Here is a 6,000-nt window from a genome sequence, read left to right as displayed (position 1 = left end):
TCAGTGACAATGGGACACACTTCATTAATGAGGTAATAAAATTCCTCTTTTTGCAAGAGTTCCTTGTCACCCACAGAAAGTCCTCCCCATATTACCCACAGGCAAATGGCCAAGCTGAAAGCACAAAAAAAATCTTGTGTGCCATTCTGACCAAAACCGTGGAGGCCAGATGCAATGATTAGGAACAAAATTTTGTGGCTGCGCTTTGGGCTTATATAACTTCATGCAAGGCAGCAACCAATGCTACCCCTTTCAGTTTAACCTACGGTACTGAAGCAGTCATGCCCATGGGTTTCTTAGTCCCTAGCTTACGTGTCGCAATGTAGAAAAAACTCATTGGACATGCCCTAGGTTGTCGCCTTTTTGAGCTTGAAAAGCTCAACCAAACATGCCTTCTAGCATTATATAGCATGATTGTCGAGAAATTAAGGTGTAATCAATGGTTTGACGACTAACTTAAGGATAAACAAATGAATGAGGGTGACATGGTCCTCTTATTCAGTACCAAGACACACAAGAAAAAGCTCAAGCTCAGAGGCTTAGGACCTTTCCTAGTCGCTGGGATAACATCGCAAGGTGCAGTGCACATTGGAAACACTTGATGGTGTTGAGATGGCCGGTTACTTCAATGGTAGCAAACTAAAATGCTACTATGGCCCTCTCATAGAGGCCACCTTAAAAGCCATCCATGATTTTAAAAAAAAACAATGAAAGATGGGCCATGAGGATATGAAATGCACTGCACAAGAAGAAACCAAAGTAAGGCAAGCCAAGCTTAGGCAATGACATATCATGGTCAATATGGCCCAAGTGGTCGACTTAGAAGAAGAAGATTGGGAGGTGAAGCTAGCTCGATTGTGGTTAGGAATGACCCCCCCAACAAGCTTTGTCCAAAAATTAGCTCTTGTCGATATATAGGGGCTAGTTACAATTTAATGTCTTATGAAACATGGTGTTCCCTTGGGGAACCCCCACTCAAAGAGATCCCTGCCATTGTTACCATTACTGCATCACATGTTCATTGCATAGACACAATCACACTTTTATTCCACATTGGAAATAATCCCTTGGAAAGTAAGTTTTACGTAACACCCGCAAGAACAATGCGTGAAGAGATCCTCCTTGGAAGGGGTTGGATGGGACATAACTGATGCAACATCAACTAGGATGCACAAATGGCAATATTGGCTTCAGGCCAATAGTGACTATTCTCATGATGGATAAAGAGCCAGTGTCCCGCTGCTTCCCCATGCCAATCACTTCCCAATCCACCACCCACAATCATCCCGTCACCTCACCCACAGCAACATGGCGTTGTAGCACACTCTCCAATCATAGCTAGAGCCATCATGTTGCTTTGGGACTCTGCATTTAATGATCTCCGTTGCCTCTAAAATCTCCTCCTAGATAAGGGCCTCAATACTAGCTATTAACTTTCTAATAGATCTCCACACCATTTTTCGATTGTCAATGCTCTCTCTCTCTCTCTCTCTCTCTCTCTCTCTCTCTCTCTCTCTCTCTCTCTCTCTCTCTCTCTCTCTCTCTCTCTCTCTCTCTCTCTCTCTCTCTCTCTCTCTCTCTCTCTCTCTCTCTCTCTTGCTCGCTCTATGTGCCTATTGGCAGGCCCCTTACTATTGTTTCATTGGCTGTGAGACCCCTGCCCACTCTGCGCGTCAAAATCCGGAGTGCTAGCAACGAAAGTAGCAACCTCTCACATAGGGCAGAGCTTCCCACTCGGGGCCTCGCCAAGGATGTCCGAGCAAGGGACTAGTATGGCGGTTCTCCCGAAAAAAATTTCCTTGCCCAGAAAGCACAGGCGATTCCTCTAGGAAAATCTTCTAACAAGAATCTATCTAACGGGGTCAAGAGACTTAACTATCCTTTCTATTTCGACCAAACCCGTAGGTCACATGGCCGAATCAAGGAAGGGACTTGCACTTGGTTCATAGAGATCATCGCTTTTTTTTCCCTCAAGTGAGGCACAGCCGTTTTGATTCTTCCCCATAGAACAAGAATCTCCATGTGACTTACTTTAACTATCGTAACTTAAACATAACTGAACTATATTGTAGGAATCCACCGATCTAATCCAACCGGCCCATGGGTTAGCCAACCGCCCAACCACTGTATTGGTGGGATCTCTCTTTATAAAAATTTGGTTGTGTTTGTCCCGAGTACCAGGGAAAAGAGTTCGCAGGCCCCCTAGCCAGCACTCATGCAAAAATATCAATTAGACACACCACTTATGCACCCAATATGAAATTTGCCTTTTTCTTAGAGTTAACTATTTTCAAGACAGAACTGTAATTAAACCACAATGTTTCTATCATAATCCTCAATATTCCAATTCCATTGTTCTTACAAAAAAGTTTCTAGTTCACTTAATTAATTTCTTGCCAATCCATGAAGATCTCCCTTGACATACGCATGGGTGTCCTAGCAACCGCAATCCCATGCATCGCCTGGTCAGAACCCTCTAGGATCCTCCTTAGGTGTCCTAGCACTTCACTCAGGGACCGCTTAGTTGGCCCTCGCCCATTATACTACCGGAAGCGCACCATTTTTAACCGTACCCAGGCTGGTCAAGACCTTGATAGGCTTTGTTGTGCGAGAGACATCCTCCTTCGATGACTCCCCGCCATCCGTTGCAACGTAAACTCTCCTTAGATTAACAATAAGCCAAATGCTTCCTCCAGCATTCAAGCGTAAGACAATCCTTTACAAAAACAGAGTTTTTATGCAAGTAAGAGTTTCCCATTAAGTTAGATTTCCTCTCACGAAAAGCCATTTCACGAGAAATATTTCTAGTGTTGGTTTCACAATACCCTTTTTTCAAAACCCGGACTTTCTTAATGAAAATGATGAATCTCGTATCTCGATGATCCATCCATTTACAAATGAATTTCTAACTTATTTCTAGACGATTCCAGGTCTTAGGGGAAATTCTCTAAATCAAACAGTTATCCCTTCTTCATACTGAAGAAATGGGAATGGTCATAAGTCTGGCTTAATTTATGATTCAAGAGATGGGCAGGTATCTTATTGATCCACCTTTCTCACATGGTCATAGTCTAGCGTCGAATCACTTGAATTTATTCCTGAAGATATTTCCTACAGATAATTCTCCATTTATCTGATAAAATAACTGTGATTTCTAATCGTAAGGGTAAATATCCAAAATTATGAAAATTCATTCTTCCTTAGACATAATAGAACTATAAATAATTATATTCATGAATAATTGAATTTAACAAGGATATTTCTTTTTCCAATGATCCTTTAAAATATGCATACATAATTTTATTAAAATATTGATATAGAAATATTATTTTTTCCAATTGGACCTAGGCATCAACATGCCATAATTATCGACATAGAAATATGATGAAACATTCTCTTTTTGATACTAAAATTAATTTATGCATTTTCCTATTTAAAGATGCGATGGAAATTCCTCTTTTGATAAATAAATAAATAAAAATACCCATGTATATACATACCATGATTATACCTTTTTTTAAATATGACAAAAAATCCTCTTTTTACCATTTAGATATTTATGCATACATACTATAAATGTATATTCAAAAATGTGACAAAAATCCATCTTTTAGAATTTAAAATGTTTTATGCATAGAATATCATGAAAATTCCTCTTTTTGCATTCTTAAAATTATGCATAAACATAATTACATAAAAATATGGTGAAACTTTCTCTTTTAATATAAAAATTATGTATGCCTAAACCTAAGCATAATTATATTTAAGCATCTTGTTTATTTTTAAAAATATCCAATTATCACTTCCCATATGAAAATAATTACAAGAATGTTAGCGTAAACTCTCTTTCAACATAAAATGAATAAATATGAATTTTCTTAATATAAAACAAGCTTAAATGAATCAATCCTCGTTTTAATTAGATTAAAAATCATAAAAATGCTTAATCTCTATCTTTAGCTTGTTAGGCCTAGAGTTTTGGGTAAGAAAATGAGATTAGGATTAAGATCTATCCTTCCAAGAAGGATTAATCCATAAAGGTGAGTATTCTTACAAAAAGAGATTTAAAAATCAAAAACATTACATTTATGCATAAAAGATTAATATTAATCCATTTAAATAATATAAATCAATAAAAGCATGGTTTTAAGAAGAAACCATGGATTAAAATTCTTCCCAAGCATTAGAGAGGTTAGGAAAAATATTACCATTGAAAAAGAGAGAAAAACACCATTGTTTTAAGCTTACCCTTGGTTTTTAGCTTGATTCTTTAGGGAGAACTGAAGCCCACAAGAAGAAGCTTGGCCACCAAGAAGAAGAGGGTAATCTCCAAGAGAAGAAGACGATTAGAGAAGCTCCAAAGCTTCACAATGGAGAGGCAAGGTAAAGAGATAATGGAAATATACTAAACTGAAAATTACACTAGTATAGAGTTTCTCCAATATGAAAATACAAAGGAATGGGGCTCTATTTATAGGAGAGGGAGGCCACCAACCAATTCCAACTGGGATCTAGAGGCTTCTAGCTTCAATTTGATCCAATTTGGATAAGTTTTGGGCTAGTTTGGCTCACTTTTCTGATCTAGTTTGAAAGAGAAGAGAGGAGAGATGAAATATCTCATTTTTTTGAATTAAAAATTGAAAGCAATGATGAGATTCTAGGCGCCTCCTTCATGAGCTCTTGAGGTGTCAAAATTCCAAATTCTTACTATAAATCCTCATTTTTTTTACTGTTAAGTACCTGTACTAGTCAACTCTTCATCTTATGTGAGAATTTACTCCTTTTTGGGGGATTTTCTTTTATTCTTGCATTTTTCTCCTTCCAACACTTGGATTAGCCCTTTAGAACACTCTTTGGACCTTAATCCATAATTTTTTGAAAATGTGGACCCTTAGGCTAAGGTGTCTAACGCACATATTCAGTTAATTCCTAATGCATTTTAGAAATTTCTTTTTAAACTTTTGTTTTAGGAGAATTCATCTTAAATAAAAGGGATAACTTCATATCCAAAAAAATCTCAAAACTATAGTACCTCTCTCTAGATCAAAAACAAAGGAAAACAATGTTTTCTTGCATTCTTAAATAGGGGATGGTTACAGGGGACTAAGAGGAGAACTTATACATATTTTAGGGGATGAGGAGGAACCTTGCATCCTTTCTCACTTGAAAAACGTGAGACATCCTCATCTCGCAAAGTGGGGGTAGTCCGTTTATCAGTTCTTCTTCTTTCTCCCAAAAGTGGCGTCCTCTAAAGGATATAACTTCCACTTGACCAAAAACTCTCTTCTAATGACTCTGTTGGAGCCTTCTCCCGAACATCTAGGATTTCTTCAGGTTGGAGTTCCATGTGGCCTTGAGTCTAAGAAGTCAACTGTTCATCATCCCCAGCACATGACTCTGGCTGGGTACATACTTTTTAAGTAAACTGACATGGAACACATTATGTACCTTAAGATGGGGAGGAAGAAGAAGTTCATAAGCTAGATCTCCTACTTTCTTAGTAATGGCGTATGGCCCACAGTATCTTGGAGACAGCTTTTTGTACTTCCCTAAAGAACTTCTCTTGGGTTGTACATGAATGAAGACCATATCTAATTCTTCAAACACTCTCTCCGTTCTTTTCTTATCAACATACTGCTTTTATCTGTCTTGGGCAGCCTTAATATCTTTGCGGATTGCCTGCATTTGCTGCTCCATATCATAAACATATGTCTGGACATCTCAACCCTGATCAATGGGCCAGACTAGGTTAATGGTGTGAGGCAATCTTGTCCATACAGAGCTTTGAATGGGCTCATCCCGATCCTTCAATGATAAGAGGCATTATAAACAAACTCAACTAGATGTAAGTAGCTTAACCACTTTCTGGGTTCTCTACCACAGCATGACCGAAGAATATCTTCTCTATTACTTGGTTCACTCTTTCAGTCTGGCCATTTGTTTCGGGATGATAAGCAGTACTAAGATCTAAGGAAGTTCCCACTGCTTCGAAGAATGCAG

Source organism: Cibotium barometz, chromosome 32 (genome assembly GCF_041138505.1).
Source record: "Cibotium barometz isolate CiBa-2024 chromosome 32, ASM4113850v1, whole genome shotgun sequence".
Taxonomy (NCBI): Eukaryota; Viridiplantae; Streptophyta; class Polypodiopsida; order Cyatheales; family Cibotiaceae; genus Cibotium; species Cibotium barometz.
Note: the sequence above shows the minus strand (reverse complement) of the source record.